Source organism: Ursus arctos, unplaced genomic scaffold (genome assembly GCF_023065955.2).
Source record: "Ursus arctos isolate Adak ecotype North America unplaced genomic scaffold, UrsArc2.0 scaffold_20, whole genome shotgun sequence".
NCBI classification, from domain to species: Eukaryota; Metazoa; Chordata; class Mammalia; order Carnivora; family Ursidae; genus Ursus; species Ursus arctos.
Window position 1 is genome coordinate 36,536,160 of NW_026622875.1, and position 20,002 is coordinate 36,556,161.

Below are 20,002 nucleotides of genomic sequence, written 5' to 3' on the forward strand. Positions count from 1 at the left end.
ATTATCGTGTTCCTGCCAACAACACAGGAAAGCAAATTTATTTTTGACTTGTTCCAAATCTCAGAAATATTATAATTTCTAATTTTGTGAAACTAGGAAATGTAAGTGTGTGGTTCAGATCCAGAGACGCCCAGAGCTCTTATCAATCTCTTATTTTCCTTGAAGAAACCACAGGAACTTAAAGGACAGGGGAATCAGGAAGCTATGTGCCCTTTGGGAACAGTTATAGCACACTTAAGGGTAACACAAGTAAGAATGGAGGGGACAGCCTGAGTTGGTACAGCACTGGACAAACCTTGCTGGGGTTTCTCACATTCCTAAAACCCATTCACTATTCCCAAAGGATTCCTCAGCAGATACAACACAGAGGAAGTTCTATGAGGAGTGTTTGCTGCTGAACAGGGCTTTTACCTGTAAGGATAGCTGAAGCCCCAGAAGTTCAAAAGCCCTGAGTCAGCAGTCTTCCTGTCCTCATCCAAAATCCCATACAACTCTGTTATAAAATCTCTGCTTTTTATCCTTCTTACTATTCCATTGTTCCCCTCCTATCCAATTCCTCTTCAACTCCACTGTGGGGTTATACAGTTTTGAAAGAGAAGGAAGCTTACTGACACCATTCTCTTTGTTTGCAGATGAACCCTTTTATAATTATCCACCCACTTTTTTTTCTGATTTCTACTGAATTTCACTCCTTTCTCATTGACTGATGTTTTGGAAAAATTTCATATTTGTAAATTTGCTCCTCCACTTGGGTTTAGGTTCAAGGTGTTTACTTTGATATATTGTAGAACTCCATCTTGAAAAGGTTGCTCCTAGATTGGCAAGACAGTTATTCAGAAACTGCATTTAGAAAATGGTATATGTAGGGGCGCCTGGGTGGCACAGTGGTTAAGCGTTTGCCTTCGGCTCAGGGCGTGATCCCGGTGTTCTGGGATCGAGCCCCACATCAGGCTCCTCCGCTATGAGCCTGCTTCTTCCTCTCCCACTCCCCCTGCTTGTGTTCCCTCTCTCGCTGGCTGTCTCTATCTCTGTCAAATAAATAAAATCTTAAAAAAAAATGGTATATGTAGTACAAAAATATGGGTCCTCTGGCTTTAAATCTTATCCTTTCCAATCCTAGAAAATTCTGTGTTTAACTTAAGTACAAATCCTCCTTACTGAATGGAGGAGAAATAAGAGCTTAAATATTATAATGAATAGGGAATGTGGAAGAAATAATACCTTAATTATAGTGAGCAAAATTAATCAATTCCTGCTCTATTTGGAGTCCATTCCCATTTTGCCACAGTAGCTACTCTCTGGATTTGAAAATCAACTCTGAAATACTGAACATAACTTTAAAAATAAAAATGAACCCCATGGTAGGCTCATGAACTAGCTATGTATTGGAAAATAGACAGAAAACTGCTATAAATTGGAGAGGACAAGGAACTCTGCTAAAGACCACGAGGCTTAGGCCATAACCCTTCATCACTTGAACTCCGATTGTAATTGTCCTCCAAAAGGAGTAAATCCTTCTAATGAGAAGTAGGGTGCCATTTTCTACATTTTCATTCATCACTACTTTGCTGAATTATTGATTTATTTGATATCTTAAAACTATAACTTAGGAATACCTAATATTAAGAAGGCTCATGTTTACTATGTATATTCATTCATTTTTGTAACAATAAATGCTACAATGGGTCAGTCACTAGATGTGCTATTTGGGTCACTGAGGTGAAAGAAACCTAGCGCTGCTGTTTTTCAGGGTGCATGTTTTCAATGGGACATGAAAAGCATGCATATATTTATAATAAAGCATGGGATATGTAATAATTGAGACCTACGTAAGGTGTTTTGGTAGGAACAAGTGGGAAACAATAGTCTCTAATTAAAATTGTTGAAGGAGACTTCACATAATAAATAAAATTGGCCTTGAAGTTGAAGTTTGTTAGTTGGGGAGAAAATGGAGGTGTGGGGAATGATACAAAGCATTCCAGACTTGTGGAAAGAAACAGGATGCGATTGAGACGGGGCATTCGGGAAACTGTGAATTCTCTGATATTGGCTAAGTGGTACCAAATGCAGGCTCCTCAGAATGTAAGCAAAACAGTCAGCCAGTGAGACAAAATTAGGTGTATTCCTACCTGAGTAAGAGCTCTCCCTCTGCAGTAGTAGCAGTAGGATGAAGGGCAAAGTTGGGATATTTACTGAGATTTTAAAATCAACTTTAAGGTTGGTTTTTAAAAGTGAAGTTTAAAAAATCATTATTTAACTTAGGATTGCTACACAGCAGTAAGGCAAGGATTTTGAAGCAAGAGGTTCTGAGTCTTAGGGTGTAAATGATCATTTGACACTTTCAAGTGAAGAGTTGATGGATCTGTCTGGTAGTTCCTAGAATGAATGATAGTTATTTGCAACTTTTATCTTGCCTGGCAAAAGTGGCCTGGAATTATAAGGTTATATTAATGATAAGTAGAATAATAAAGTCTGTTAATGTAGACCATAAGATGTGCAAATGTAGATGGTTCTGATTCTCAGCTGGAATAAAATGGGAGGTAGTCAATAAAAGTACATTCTATCAAATGTTAAAGGGTCTCATATGTCATTTTAAAAAGTTAGAAATAATTTCTTAAGTACCAAAGAGCAAATTTTTCTTAAGAGAGTGGCTTGATCATGTACATGTGAACTGGTAAGAGAATAGTCTAGATATGTCAAAGAGGAGGAGTGAAGATAGAAGGTTGAGATGTTCTGTAGTCACTGGATACAGGTTAATCAATTAAAAGGTAGGTTATAAAGGCTTGAACAAACACAATGGAAATAATAGAAATAATGGAAATAATGAGCCAAGAAATTTTTTATAAGAAGAAAGAAAATGATCTGGTTATAAATGTGAGGCATAAAGAAAAGGAATCAAAGTATAGATTTATTGAATTTTAAATACTGTATCTTCATCTACATTCAATCTATACCAGAATCCTGGAAGGTAGATACTATTATATTTTCACTTTACATGTGAGGAAACTGAGTCACTGAGAGGCAAAATTATCGAAGGCATGCAAAGGTAAAGTCAAATGCAGGCTGTCTGGCCTTTGCTATATCATGCTATGCTCCAGATTGCTAGTTTGGGATATTAGGTAAATGAGGGTAGATTAACAAAGATGGCGACTCTTGGAAGATAATGGTTTGCAGGAAGGATTGATTAATGATAATTTGAGCTTGGGACACTCCATGTTCTCTGTGTTCAGAACTGATCCAAAGGCAGGCTTTGATAAGTTAGTTGGAAATGAGTCTAAAGTTCAAAAGAGGTTTGTTGTTGTTGTATTTTAAATCAAGTATTTATTGAGTATCTGTTCAAGGTACAGTTGGGCCTAAAGAAATAAAAATAATGGTGATGAAACAGTTACTGCTTAAGTTGGTTGTCTGCATGTTAGGAGTTGGTTGGACAGTTAGGTAGTCAGGGCCAGGGTCTCCAACATGAAAATATGGAGTCAGGACAGCTAAAAAACAAAAAAAGTCACATTCTGTTTTACAGCTTAGATAGGACTGCACTAGCATTCTGCTTTGTAGCCTTTGCAGAAATGACTTCTGCAAAACATCCTAAAATAAGCCAATTACCCACAAAACATTTGTCACTATCACGGGCAAGGGACAGTTAAGAGCTAAGCCTGAAGATGTCAGCAAAAAAAGACCATCAGCACATTGACCTTAACCTAATAGGTAGATACATGACTAAAGCCCTGATTGGCATGACTTGGCACACCCTGATTGCTTAAGATAGTTTTGCAAAAGAGCTCATAAAGACCCCTTGACTTAGAAACTCAAGGGCAACCCTCTTGAGTTCCCTCCGTCTCCAGGAGATTTATATTCTTGCTCAAGAAACTTTGCTGCCCACCACTCTTCATCTGGTCTATCTCTTCATTCTTCCTAGCAGTGTGACTAAGAACCAGGGGCACTAAAGGCAGAGAATTCCTGCAAAGCATTGATATCGTATGGGAAAACATAAATTACCGCTGTGTTTCTGCTCTTAATCTTACACAACTACATGTTCACAACACTGGAAGAGATGTATGGGGATTTTTCCCACACCAAACTATTCTGCCACACCAGCTGGCTGTCCTTGCAGTTTATCTCAATTCTGACACTATTTACCTGGGAATAGCCTCAGATCCCACAGGTTAAGGGCTCAGTCCTACAAGATTGCTCTCCAACTCCCCACCCCCCCCACCCCCGCCTTCAGATGCCAGTTGCAAGTCCAGGTTGTTACTTGTGCTTCTGACCAATTCACAATAAATTGGGAGTTTCCCACAACCCCCTCCTAAGGTTTGATTAATTTGCTAGAGCAGCTCACAAACTCGGAAAATGGTTTGCTTTTTACCAGTTTACTATCAAAGGATAGGATAACATCATGAGATGAGCATCTAAATAGCAAAGATGCATAAGACAAAGTATGTAGGAAGGGGCATGGAGCTTCCATGCCCTTTCCAAGAACATCTCTCTCCCAGCACCTTCATGTGTTCAGCATCCCAAAGTTTCCCTGAACCCCATACCTTCTGGAATTTTTATGAAGCTTCATCATGTAGGCATGATTGATTATTATCTCAGTTTCAGCCTCTCCCTTCTCTTAAGAATGGGCATGGGGTGAAAGTTCCAAGCTTCTAATCATGGCTTGGTCTTTCTGGTGCCAGCCCTCCATCCAGGAGCCCTCTGAGTCACCTCATTAGAACAAAAGGTACTACTATTACATAGGAAATTTCAAGAGATTTAGGAATTCTGTGTAAGAAACTGGGGTCAAAGAACAAATATTAGAACAAAAGATGTTAGGAAAATACAAGGGTATTAGGAACCAGGGACAGATAAATAGGTTATATATTATATGTTTTACATTATGTATCAAATACATAATTTTTCTTCCACAGAGGTATAGAAAATATTAATAATAGAGAAATTTAATCATGCTCCTAATAGACCATGGTCATGGTGCTTTGTCCCACAGTGTATATTCCTGGAAGCCTGTGGTTCTTGACCACATCTTGCTTTCTTCAGTCAATTTCATTGTAATTTATTTGAGCTCCTTTTGATACTCTCAAATTTTATATAGAAATGAAACATGGAACTTCGCTCTATGTGATTCAGGCAGGACTTGAATTTCCTAAGCTGCAGCCTAGTTTAAGGCTAGATATTTTTAGACTAACTTAAGACTAAAAAGATTTATAGCCTGGAACCAAGACAAACCATCATTCATCTTCACCTCGGACAACAGTGTGAACAAGTTGCTACATTTCCTTGAGTCTCAGTTATTTCTTAAGCAAGATGGGATTTTAATGCCAACTTCACAAAGTTTTTGTGATTATTAAGTAGGAGGTATTTTACATAAAAATTCTTACTTTTTTGGTGAAAATAAGTAAATTTTACATCATTGCTCTAATGAAATTCTGTGCTCTGATCCAGTATATTGTAAGACTCACAAACTTATCTCGGTATTCTGTTTTTAGGCAAGTCACATTTTCTTTATCGTTTTTCAATCTGATGCATCTGCCTTCATAAATCATATATAAAGTTGATAAAAGCAAAGAGCACAGCCTTAGGAAAATCCAACAGGTCGGCAGCTATTTATAATTTGACAATTTATAAGAACAAATGTCTCCATTACATAAATAATTCCCTTGCATTTCATTTGCTTACACACCATTATTTCTACAAGTTTGTCACAAAAGAATGGAGATCGATTTATCTTCTTAGCTGGCACAATGAGTAAATGTGAACACAATATATTCCTTCAGTTCTTTTTGCTAGGAAGGTAATACTAATCTTTTATTTTATAAAGATATACCTGAATTTTAGCCAAAGGCTAATGAGACATAAAAAAGAGACATAAAAAGCCCAATGAGTAATTTGGCCTCGAGCTTTCTCTGTGTATTCCAGTGATCACTTGGCTAGTTCCACCTGAGTCCCTGTCTTTGAATGGAAATGGAAACTGTCCTTAGATGTTATTTTGCCCTTTAGCTTCTCTCATCAGCATAAAAGTGGAGCAATAGAATTGCTTCAGGGCATGTTTGCCAGCCTGTGTGCAGGTAGAAAGAGTCCTCCCTGTTCTGAGGATCAGGCAACCTGTGTTCTAATCATTACCTCCTATTAAACGTTCTTGTGCCAATCACAGAGCATTCTGGAAATCACTTACAAAATAAGGCTAGATTAGATATATCAATTGAAACATCACTTATAAATGATTTTATAATTTATAAATGAGAAAATCAATATTTATGAAATAAGGAGACCAGATTGTGTGCTTGAATATGTTTTACCAACTTGGCTAAGACTAGAAGCTGGATTTCCCAGAATCCTCCCTGGGTGGTTCGAGAACAGAGCTGGCCAAGATCACAAGGCAGAAATGATGCCAAAACCCCTATTGTGGGAAAGAGCTGAGCAGTTGGACACTAGAACAGCAAAGCAGAAGTAAACTTCAGTTTGTCTTTACACTCCTACCAACCTGAGTTCATCTTGTTTTCCTAATTGCTGGTCCCATCAGACAAAGGTGATTCCACGTCCACCACCAGGCACTTGACCATGGGCACGAACTTCCTCAGAAGAGGTGGATACTGCAGGCCTTCCCATAAGTACTCCCCCTTAGATGTCCAGAAGTACTGTGCTTTTAGCATTTTCCTGCAAGCTCTAACTGTCCATGTGCTCCAATGCTTCAGGCCAACATGGTTAATGACTAGTTTTGGATCTTCCCATTTCCCCCTTCTACATCTTCCCTTCTTTGCTTTGTCCCACATTCATGTAAGCTCTAATTCTGGTCATGTATACCCTGTTCCCATAATACTTTTAAGGGGTTTCTTTCTCCTGACCGAACCGGGACTGATACAGACCAGTATTCATCCAGTTACAACATAAAATGTTTCTGTAATTCTTTCGCAGACTCAAACATTACGCGTGATAATAAAGATTTTTATTTAATCCTCACAAGTCTATGAAGTAGGTATTATTAGTAGGCTCGTTCTGCAGATGAAAGGACACATTTTACAAATATTATCTAATTTGATTCACACAATTTGTGACTGTAATTCAACCCCAGTGTACCTTACTCCAGAATGTAAGTTCTCAGGGTTCACAGACCTCTATGGATCCATGGATGTGACTCAGAGTATCTTGTGAATGCTTGGAAAGTGTGTGTTTGCATTAAACATTTCTCTAGGTGAAGGGGTCTATAGTTTTCAGCACGTTTATAAAAAATTCTATAAGCTCAAACAGTAAATTAATGCTTGAAACTATTGAATATGGTCTGCACTGTCCACATGTGGCTACTTTAAATTAGTTGAGATTTAACAAAATTGAAAGTTCAGGTTCTTAGTTACAGCAGTCCTATTTCAAGTGCTCAGTAGCCACATGTGGCTAGTGGCTACCATACTGGACAGTACAGATAGAACTTTCTGCAATGATAGAAGTATTTTCTATCACACAATGCTACTTTAGAGGATATTCAACATTTTTAAGAGAACGCCAAATGCCCATCCATTGCTATCAGGGAGCCAAACCCCTTTCTGTCCATTCCCCTACTCCCCTCAATTGTCCACAAAACACAAAATCCCCATTCAAGTAGAACAGCAAATTCATTGAACAACTTAGGAGAAGCTCGATGTTTTCCTTTATAAAGGTCAGTGCATTTTGTACAGCGTGATTGTGTACAGAATTGAAAAACAGATCCAATTCACCTACAGAGCCACATAAATATTTTAAGACTGTGTTTTAGAAACTGTAAACTTTATTATAGGCTTTAGTTTTAGAGCAGGTGAAGTCTATATATATCATCGGGTCCCACCACTCATGGCTATTGTTTTAGTAGCCTCCTTCTTCACTTGTGCCGTGCGCTACCCCAGCAGATTGGATTAACAGCTCTCCAGGGCCCCCTTCTACCTTCCAGAAGAAATACTGATGGAACCAGAGCAAATTCTTCCTTCTCTGACTTATGTACATAAAAGAAAAACGTAGGATTTACCAACAGCACAATAGACTACCAATAGGAAAGCAATCACCCTCTTCAGGGAAAGCACTGAAGAGTTTATCATCCTTTCAGGCCAGAAAGGTTTTAAATGGAGAACATAGACCTTTACAGCTGCAACAGACTTTTTTGCATTTTAAGGAGCAGCATAATAGCATCCCCAATTAGGAACTAATTAGAAAAAATAAGTAGCAGTTCTAGAATTTTTGGCAGCTATCCCTCATAACCTGAAAGTAATCAAAACACTTCAAAATCACCTGCAGAAAGAAGTGGAGTGGGTATCAACATCAGTTCTGTCAAAGGGAAAGACAGTCTGTTTGTTGCCTGAAAGTGCTCTCACCTTTCTTCCATGCAGCCTTTTTAGGAGAAGATTCTCTGCTTCACTAAGATGAAGACTCAAAAAACAATATAGGTGTCATGTGGGGTCTAATAATGTTTTGAGTAAACTATTTCTTAAATTGAAATGTATATAGAAGCGGGGCCTGGAAAGTACTTGAAAGTTTGAGATTATGAGAATATTTACATTTAATATTTTCATTAAAGTAGAAACTGATTTTAAAATGAAGAGAATCCCATTCTTTAGAAATACCTTACCAGTGAGAAAGATACACATTCTTTGCAGTCACGATTTGCAATAGAAGGATACTTCATCGAATTAGACATTCTCTATTCAAGTTAGCATTCTTGAGCTGGGGTTAGTGGAGCTGTTAGGACATATTTTTAAAAGTACTTGAAAACTTTTCCCTTTGAAAGGGTTTCTTCTATTTTGGGGTTATTTGTCAACTACTTACCTCAATTCTTTCAATTTCTCAATTTCTTTCCTTTGCAAATAATAATAATAAAACTTGTCCTATTAATCAGGGAACTGAAGAAGTCTCCTGAAACTACAAAATGAGGTAAATTAGGATTTAGCTAACCTGTGGTGAGGAGGAAATGAGATGCTGTGTGGAAGTCCTCTAAGATTGTGCCTGTTCCATTAGGGTTTTGAGTAAATGATGGTTCTCTCTCATCCCTCCCCCGTTTGGAAGCATGGAACTCTAGGAATCCCAGAGGATTCCCTCTCCCATTCTGCCAAAGTGGGGTGTTTCTATGATGCCATTTGCCTTGTGCCCAAGTCCTTGTGTAGAAATAGATTTCTAGTTTAATACTCTTATGGTCAGAGAACACACTCTATATAATTTCAGTTAAAATTTGTTGAGGACTACTTTGTGAGTCAGAATATAGTTTATCTTGATGAACAGACCATAGCCACGATACATACACACACACACACACACACACACACAATCTCTGCTATTGATGGATGGATTGTCCTATATATGTCAGTTAGATGCTATCGATTATTCTGTTCAAATTATCTATTTGTTTAAATATATCACTTTGTATAATTTTCTTATTGTTTGCTCTGCATATTACAATTACACATGTAACTTATAATAATTACTTTCAATTTGAGTAAAATTTAAAAACTTTCATTCATGTCCCTTTAGAATTTGCTTCAGCTATCAAAGGTGATTTAAGAAACTCATGATAAGTAGGATAGTCTATTATTTTTACACCTATATTTACCCATTCTGATGGCCTTTTTTTTTTTTTTAATGAAAGTCCAAGCCTTCTTTTATTTCCTGTTTAAAAAACCTCCTTTAGCTATTATTTGGGGGTAAGTTTGCTAGCAATAAATTTGTCTAGTTTGACCTTATCCAAAGATATTTTTATTTTTATTTTTAAAAATATTTTTATTTACGTATTTGACAGAGACCGAGCAAGAGAGAAAGAGTGCTCAAGCAAGGGGAGCTTCAGGCAGAGGGAGAGGGAGAAGCAGGCTCCCCGCTGAGCAAGGAGCCTGATGAAGGGCTCAATCCCAGGACCCTGGGATCATGACTTGAGCTGAAGGCAGATGCTTAACTGACTGAGCCACCCAGGCGCCCCCTCCCAAAGATATTTTTAAAACCCTTTTTTCTGAGGTATATTTTCACCAGTATAGATTTTGTAATTAACAGTTCCTTTCTTTCAGTATTTGAAACATGGCATTACTCTTCTTTCTGGCCTCCATTATTTCAGATGAGAATTGATATTCCTACACAAATAATATATTGTTTTTCTTTAGCTGCTTTCAAAATTTTCTGCTTGTCACTGATTTTTATAAATTTAAGATATATACTGGGATGGATTTCTTTGGTTTATCCTACTTGGGGTTTATGTAGCATCTTGAACCTGTCAGTTTATGTCTAATGTCAAATTTAAGAAGTTTACTGCCATTATTTCTTTGAAAACATATACACCATCCTTTCCTTCTGGGACATTCAATGATAAGAAAAATTAATGATTTTGTTATGTCTCATAGATTCCTAAGATTCTATTCATTCATTCCTTAGCTTCCTTTGTTCAAACTGGGTAAATTCTACAATCTCTTCTCAATTTCACTGATTCTGTCCTTTATCATTTTCATCTAATGAGTTTTATTTTGGTGATTACATGTTTTAGGCCCATAATATACATTTGGTTCTTTTTTGTTATGGAAGCATAATTGATATACAGTGTTACATGAATTTCAGGTGTAAAACAGTGATTCGACAACTAGATACGTTATGTTATGCTCACCACAAATGTAGCTACCATCTGTCACCATACAATGCTATTACAATATCATTGACTACATTCCCTATGCTGTACCTTTCAACCCTGTGGTTGATTCATTTCATAACTGGAAGCCTATATCTCCTACTCCCCTTCAATCATTTTGCTCATTCCCCCAACTCCCTCCTCTCTGCCAACTACAGTTTCTCTGGGTCAATAACCACTTTGCTTTGTTTTTTAGATTCCGCGTGTAAGTGAAATCCTATGGTATTTGTCTCTCTTTGTTTGACTTATTTCACTTATCATAATACCCTCTATGTCCTTCTATGTTGTCACAAATGACAAGATCTCATTCTTTCTTATGCTTGAGTAATATTCTTGTGTGTGTCGTGTGTGTGTGTGTGTGTGTGTGTGTGTGTGTGTGTGGACACTTGGGTTGTTTCCATAACTTGGCTATCATCAATAATGCTGCAGTAAACATAGGGGTGCATATATCTTTTCAAATTGATGTTTTTGTTTTCTTTGTGTAAATACACAGTAAGGGAATTATTGGATCATGTGGTGTTTCTATTTTTAATGTTTTGAGGAACCTCCATACTATTTTCTACAGTAGCTATACCAGTTTATGTTCCCACCAACAGTGTTCCAGGGTTTCCTATTTTCTATAACTTGACAAAACTTGTTATTTTCTTGTCTTTTGATTCTAGCCATCTGACAATTGTAAGGTGACAGCTTACTGTGGCATTGATTAGCATTTCTCTCATGATTAGAGATATTGAACATCTTTTCATGTGTATGTTGGCCATCTGTATGTCTTCTTTGGAAAAATGTCTATTCAGGTCCTCTGTCCATTTTTTAATTAGGTTTTTTTGTTTTTGGTATTGAGTTGTATAAGTTCTGTATATATTTTGGATATTAAACTCTTGTTGTATATATCATTAGCAAATATTTTCTCCTACTCAGTAGGTTATTCATTTTGTGAATGTTTCCTTCATTGTGATAAAGCACTTATTTTTATGTAGTCCCAGTAGTTTTTTGCTCCTGTTTCCCTTGCCTGAGTAGACCTATCTATGAAGTATTGCTAAGGCCAATGTCGAAGAGATTACTGCCTATGTTTTCTTCTAGGAGTTTTGTGGTTTCATGTCTCACATTTAGGTCTTTTATTCATTTCGAAATTACTTTTTGTGTAAAATGTAAGAAAGTGGCCCAGTTTTATTGTTTTGCATGTAGCTGAACAGGTTTCCCACCACCATTTATTGAAAACACTGTCTTTTTCCCATGGTATATTTTTTTACCTCCTTTGTTTTCAATAATCGACCATATAAGTTTATCTGGGCTCTGTATTTTGTTCCATTGATTTATGTGTTTATTTTTGTGCCAATACCATATTGTTTTGGTTATTATAGTTTTGTAGTATATCTTGAAATCTGGGACTGTGATACTTTCAACTTTGTTCTCCTTTCTCAAGATTGCTTTGGCTCTTCAGAGTGTTACTGTAGTTTCATTCAAATGTTCGGATTACTTGTTCTAGTTCTCTGAAAAATGGTTTTGGTATTTTAATAGGGATTGCATTGAATCTGTAGATTGTTTTGGGTAGTATGGACACTTTAACAATACCAATTGTTGCAATTCATGAGCAAGCTATATATTGCCATGTTTGTGTTATTTTTAATTTCTTTCCTAAGTTTTTTAGTTTTTAGAATATAGGTCTTTTACCTTCTTGATTAAATTTATTCCTAGGTATTTGATTCTTTTTGTGGAATAGTAAATGGAATTGTTTTCTTAATATTTCTCTCTGCTACCTTGTTATTAGTGTATAGAAATGCAGCAAATTTCTGTGTATTTATTTTGTATTCTGCAATTTGACTGAATTTATTTATTTTAATAGCTTTTTGGTGGACTCAATAGGGTTTCCTATATATAGGGTCATGCCATTTTCAGTTAGTGAGTGTTTTACTTTTTCCTTACCGATTTGGATGCATTTCATTTTCTCTCTCTTTTGGGGGGGGGGGTCTGGTTTCTTTGGCTAGGACTTTAGTACTCTGTTGATTAAAAGTGTTGAGAGTGACTTCTGTGTATCCTGCGACTTTGTTGAATTCCTGTAACAGTTCTAGCCACTTTTTTTTGTGGAGTCTTTTGGGTTTTCTACATAGAGTATCATGTCATCTATGAAGAGTGAAAGTTTGACCTCTTCTATTTCTTTTTGTTGTATGATTGCTGAGGCAGGATTTCCAGTACTATATTGAACAACAGTGGTGAGAGTGGACATCCCTGTCGTGTTCATGACCTTAGGGGAAAAGTTCTCAATTTTTCCCCACTGAGGATGTTTGCTGTGGCTATTTCACATATGGCTTTCATGATATTGAGATATGTTCCCTTTATCCCTACATAGCAGAGAGTTTTTGTCAAGAGAGGTTGCTGTATTTTTTCAAATTCTTTTTCTACATCTATTGAGAGGATCATATGGTTTTTGTTCTTACCTTTATTAGTTTGGTGTATCACACTGATTTGCAGATGTGGAACCACTCTTGCAGCCCAGGAATAAATCCCATTTGGTCAGTTGAATTTCTATTACATTAACAATGAAGCAGCAGAAAGAGAAATCAAGGAATCAATCCCATTTACAATTGCACCCAAAACCATAAGATAATATCTAGGAATAAACATAACCAAAGGTGGTAAACGATCTGTACTCTGAAAACTATAGAACACTTATGGAAGAAATTGAGGGAGATACAAAGAAATGGAAAAACATTCCATGCTTGTGGATTGGGAGAACAAATACTGCTAAACTGTCTATGCTACCCAAAACAATCTACACATGCAATGCAATCCTGATCAAAATACCATCAGCATTTTTCACAGAGCTCAAAAAAAAAATCCTAAAATTTGTATGGAACCAGAAAAGACCCCAAATCACCAAGGAAATGTTGGAGAAGAAAACCAAAGCTGGAGGCATCACAGTTCTGGACTTCAAGCTGTACTGCAAAGCTGTTGTCATCAAGACAGTAGCATACTGGCTCAAAAACAGACACCTAGATCAATGGAACAGAACAGAGAACCCACAAATGGATCCTCAACTCTATGGTCAACTGATCTTTGACAAAGCAGGAAAGAATATCCAATGGAAAAAAGACAGTCTCTTCAACAAATGGAGTTGGACAGCCACATGCAGAAGAATGAAACTGGACCACTTTCTTATACACAAAAATAAACTCAAAATGGATGGAAAACCTAAATGTGAGACAGGAATCCATCAAAATCCTAGAGGAGAATGCAGGTAGCAACCTCTTTGACCTTGGCTGCAGCAACTTCTTGCTAGGCACTTCTCCAAAGTCAAAGGAAACAAAAGCAAAAATGCACTATCGGGACTTCATCAAGATAAAAACTTTTGCACAGCAAAGGTAACAGTCAACAAAACTAAAAGGCAATATGTAGAATAGGAGAACAAGTGACTTACCAGATAAAGGGTTAGTATCCAAACTCTATAAAGAATTTACCAAACTCAACACCCAAAAAATCCAGTCAAGAAATGGGCAGAAGACATGAACAGATGTTTCTCCAAAAAAGGCATACATATGGCTAACAGACACATGAAAAAGTGCTCCACATCACTCATCAGGGAAATACAAATCAAAACCACAATGAGCTATCACCTCACACCAGTCAGAATGGCTAAAATTAACAACTCAGGAAACAACAGATGTTGGTGAGGATGTGGAGAAAGGGGAATGCTCTTACACTGTTGGGGGGAATACAAACTGGTGCAGCCACTCTGGAAAACAGCATGGAAGTTCCTCAAAAAGTTAAAAGTAGAGCTACCCTATGACCCAGCAATTGCACTACTGGGTATTTATCCAAAGGATTTGAACATAATGATCTGAAGGGGCACATGCACCCCAATGTTTATAGCAGCAATGTCCACAATAGCCAAACTATGGAAAGAGCTCTGATGTCCATGAACAGACAAATGGATAAAGAGGGTGTGTGGGTGTGTGTGTGTGTGGGTGTGTGTGTGTAAATTTGTGAATGTCACAAAAAGAATGAAATCTTGCCATTTGCAATGATGTGGATGGAAGTAGAAGATCGTATGTAAGTGAAATAGAGAAAGACAAATACCATATAAGTAATTCAAGAAACGAAATAGATAAACATAGGGGAAGGGAAGGAAAAAGAAAATAAGATGAAAACAGAGAGGGAGGCAAACCATAAGAGACTTTTAACTCTAGGAAACAAACTGGAGGTTGCTGGAGTGGAGGTTGGTGGGAGGATGGAGTAACTGGGTGATGGGCATTAAGGATGGCAATTGATATAATGAGCACTGGGTGTTGTGTGCAACTGAGGAATTACCGAATTCTTCTCCTGAAACTAATAATACAGTATATGTACACTACATTAAATTTAAATAATTTTTTTTTAAGTGTTGAGAATGGACATCCTTTTCTTGTTCCTCATGTTAGAGGAAAAGCTCTCTGTTTTTTACCATTGAGTGTGATGTTAGCTGCAGTTTCTTCCTATGTGGCCTCTATCATGTTGAGGTATTTTCCCTCTAAGCCCACTTTGTTGAGAGTTTTATCATGATCAGTATTGAATCTTGTCAAATATTCTTCCTGTGTCTATTGAGATGATTATACAATTTTTACTCAGCATTTTATTAAAGTGGGGTATCACATGATTAATTTGCAGTTATTGAACAAACTTTGCATCCCCCAGAATAAATCCCACTTGATCCTTTTAATGTGTTATTGAATGTGATTTGCTAATATTTTGTTGAGGATGTTTATATGTATGTTCATCAAGCATACTAGTCTGTAGTTTTCTTTTCTTTGCAGTTTCTTTGGTTTTGGAACCAGGATAGTGTTGGCTTTATAGAATGTATTTGGAAGCTTTCTTTCCTCTTCTATTTTTTGGAATAGTTTGAGGGAAATAGGTATAATTCTTTATTTTTTGTTTAAAGATTTTATTTATTTGAGAGAGAGAGGGAAGGAGAGTGCATGAGTGGGATGGAGGGGCAGAGGGAGAGGGAGAAGCAGACTCTGCTGAGCAGGGAGCCTGACATGGGGCTCAATCCCATGGCCCTGAGATCATGACCTGAGCAAAAGGCAGTCATTTAACTGACAGCCATCCAGCCACCTCTGTATAACTCTTCTTTATTTTTTTAATTTTTTTATAATTTTTATTTTGTTATATTAGTCACCATACAGTACATTATAACTCTTCTTTAAATGGTTGGTAGAATTTACCTGTGAATCCATCTGGTCCTGGACTTTTGTTTACTGGGAGTTCTTTTTACTAGTGTTTTAATTATTATTGTTTCTCTTCAGATTTTCTATTTCTTCCTGATTCAGTTTTGGAAGATTGTATGTTTCTAGGAATTTATCCACTTTTTAGATTGTCTAATTTGCTGGCATACAATTTTTTATAGTTGTTCTTATAATCCTCTATATTTCTGTGATGCTGGTTATTCTCTTTCATTTCTGATTTTATTTACTTGTGTCCTCTTTCTTGATGAGTCTGGATAAAGGTCTAGCAATTTTGTTTATCTTTAAAAAAAAAAAAACAACATTTGGTCATTGATCTTTTCTATGGTTTTAGCCTCTATTTTATTTCTCCTTTGATCTTTAATATATTTTTCTTCTAACTTTGGGCTTTATTTTTATTTTTCTAGTTTATTTTAGCATAAAGTTAGATTATTTGAGATTTTTCTTGGTTTTTTTGAGGTAGGCTTGTATTGACAAATTTTCCTCTTAGAGCTATTTTCACTACATTCCAAAGATTTTGGACCATTGTGTTTTATTTTCATTTGTCTCCATGTATTTAATCTCCTCTTTAATTTCTTTATTGACACATTGGTTGTTTAGTGGTCATTTAGCCTCCATATATTTATGTGTTTTCCAGATTTTTTCTTCTGATTGATTTCTAGTTTTATACAATTGTGCTTGAAAAAGATGCTTGATATCAGTCTTCTAAATGTACCAAGAAGTGTTTTGTGGCCTTACATGTTGTATATCCTGGAGAATGTTTCACAAGTGTTCATGTGCATTTGAAAAGAATGTATATTTTGTTTTGGATGAGATGTTCTGTATATATCTGTTTATTCCATCTGGTCTAATGTGCCATTCAAAGATAGTGTTTTTTTATTGATTATGTGCCTGGATGATCTATCCATTGATGTAAGTGGGATGTTAAAGTCTCCTATTATAATATTACTGTAAATTTCTACCTTTATGTCTCTTAATATTTGCTATATGTATTACATGCTTCTCTATTGAGTGCACAGATATTTATACTTCTTATATCTTCTTACTGAATTGATCCCTTTATCATTATGTAGTGTGTTTCTTTGTCTCTTGCTACAGTTTTTGTTTGAAAGCTTATTTTGTCTGATATAAGTATTGCTACTCCAGCAATTTTTTGCTTCCATTTGCATGAAATATCTTTTTCATCCTTCCACCTCAGTCTCTATGGGTCTTTAGGTCTGAAGTGAGTCTCTTATAGCAGCGTATAAATGGATCTTGATTTTTTTTTTTTTTCCATTCCACTACCCTATGTCTTTTGATTGGAGCATTTAGTCCATTTACATTTAAAGTAATTAAGAGATATGTACTTACTGCCATTTTGTTCATTGTTTTGGGGTTACTTTTGTAACTCTTCTCTTTTCCTTCTTTTTTTGTTCTCTTCCCTTGTAATGAATGACTTTCTTTAATGTTATGCTTGCCTTTCTTCCTTTTTTATTATTTTATTTTATTTTTTTTGTTTGTTTGTATATCTGTTACAGGTTTTTGGTTTGTGGTTACCATGAGGTGTATATATAACATTCTAAGTATATTTAACAGTCTATATTAAGTTGATGGTCAGTTAAGTTAAAGCTCATTCTAGGGTCATCTGGCTGGCTCAGTCAGTTAAGCATCTGACTCTTGATTTCAGCTCAGGTCATGATCTCAGGGTTGTGAGATTGAGCCCTGAGTTGGGCTCTGCATTGGACATGGAGCTGCTTAAGAGTCTCTTTCTTACTTTCCTTCTCAGAAAAAAAAAAAAAAAATCATTCAATAAATAAAAATAAATAAATATTCATTTTTACTTCCCCGCATGTCTTATGTACATGTTGTCATATTTAACTTTTTAAAACTTTTTGATCCCTCTTCATTAATGCTTAGATGTAATCAATTTTATTACATTTGTCTTTTAATCTCCATATTAACTTTGTAAGTGATTGCTTTACCACATTTATTGTACATTTGCTTTTACTCATGGGATTTTTTTTTCTCTTCATAATTCTTTAACTTCTAATTATGGCCGCCTTTCCCCTAGAGAAGTCCCTTTAACATTTCTTTAAATGTTTAGGATAATTCCTTTATCTTTAGTTTGTCTAGGAAACTCTATCTCTCTTTCAATTCTGAATGATAACCTTCCTACGTTGTCCGAAAGTCTAAGCTGGTGTCAGCCAGTAGTTCCTGGGATGCTCTGCCCCAGGGGTACCCTGGCAAGTTACCTAAAGCTGAAGTGGTGTGGGCCTGAATAGGTCTGATGTGCTCTGCACCTTTGTTACCTTGTCAAGGTGGTTGTAGCTATAATGAGTGCTGACCAGGTTTGTCTTGGCATGTGCTGCACTGGGGCAGCCTTTGTGGTACAGCTGAGGTTGTTGTGGTCTAGAGGCCTAGCTAGGCATCACTGAGGCAGCAGTCCAGGTATGGAGACCTTGTTCCCATCAATGCTCAAGTTGGGTGGGGGGCGGGGGGTGCATAAATCATGGTGTTTGCCAGCCCCTCTAAGCTGGAGAGTATTTCAGCAGTTCCCCTGACATTTTGCAGAGCTCTAAGGCTGGTTTCTTTATATTCTAGTTACTCTTTTAAACTACAGGGTTGTGTGTGTGCACTTGTATGTGTGTGTGCATGCGTGCAAGCACACACATGCACCCGAGGGCCTCAGTGACTGGTATGGGCTAGCGGCCTGGTGTTCACTAGGGTGGCAGGCCAGCTAAGGCACCAAGACCCTGCTCCTATCTAAGCTATCAGGGTGAAGAGAAAATGTCAACAGTGGTGCTGGCCAGCACCTTGGAAGCAGAGAGAGTTCTAGCAGCTCCCAGTATTTGTCAGGATTCTAGGGCTGGTTCTTTTATATTCTAGTTGCTCTTTAAAACTACACTTTTTTTTTTTTTTTCTGTGCCCGAGGCAGACAAATCTGCTTACAGACCCTCAGTATTACTCCTCCCTACTGCAGTTTGCAGCATGGGAGAGGGAACTCTCTTCATTACCAAGTTCTCTCTTGCCTTTCTCTGTGTTCTTTGTTGTTCTGCAGAAGCTGCTTAGCCCTCAGTTCGTCTTCAGGAGGAATTCCTTTATAAATAGGTATAGATTTGTGTATCCATGGAGGAGGTGAATGCAGGATCTTCTATATCACCACCTTGGACCTTCTAAAACCATTTGGTCCTTCTTTAATTTTTTTTTTTAATTTTTCATTTCTTTATTTGTTTCAAGAGAATTTACAATTGATTGTTGAAATAATTTATAATGACTACTTTAAAATCATTGTCAGATAATTCCAACATTTGATTCACATTAATGTTGACATCGATTGTCTTTTCTCATTAATATAAGGATTTTCCTGGTTCTTGATATGACAACTGATTTTTAATGTATCCTAGACATTTTGGATATTATTTTATGAGACTTTGGAGCCCATTTAACTTTTTTTTAAGGCAGCAGCCTACCTCTTGATATGTACAAGAGCTGGGTGGGTATGTATGTTTAGTTTTCCAGTGGGTCCTACTGATACCACTCCAGCAAAAATGGAGCATTTACTTATACTGGCTCATTGAAGAAGGGTGGGATATAACTTCATCTTTTTCATGGCCTCCACTGTTACTTTCCCAGCAAAAGTGGGGCACCTCATTTAATCTTGTTCTGCCTCATTGATACTGGATGGAATTGTATCTCAGTTCCTCCTAGGCCCCATAGATACCAGCAGAACGGAACAGGAGTGCAGACTAGTCTGTCCTCCTATTGCGTCCTTAAGTCTCCTTGCTGCTGAGTGAGTGTGAAAGTTCTGCAGCTCACTGGGCCTTGCTGACAGAAGGGGTAGTGTGAAAGTGGAATGATTACTTGCCCTGAATTTCAGAGCCATGTTGAGTCTAGATGGAGTAGCAGCTCAGCTTGCCACTGAGCCCCCACAGATGTTAGATGTATGGTGAAACCTACTTGCGATTAGCACTGTCTCACCATATACCTTGTTAAGTCTGCTGGATGAAAGTAAAGGCTCAGCCAGCTGCTGGACCCCACTGACATTATCCTGGTTGGGTAACCAGAATACTGCCTGTTTTAACTAAGCAGGGAATGAAAGATCAGATGCTTGTCACCAGTATCCAGGTAGGGCAATCATCATCTCCTGGTTCTACCTGGAAGGGAATGAAGATCAGCTGCTACCTGGCACCACCAGCTGGGA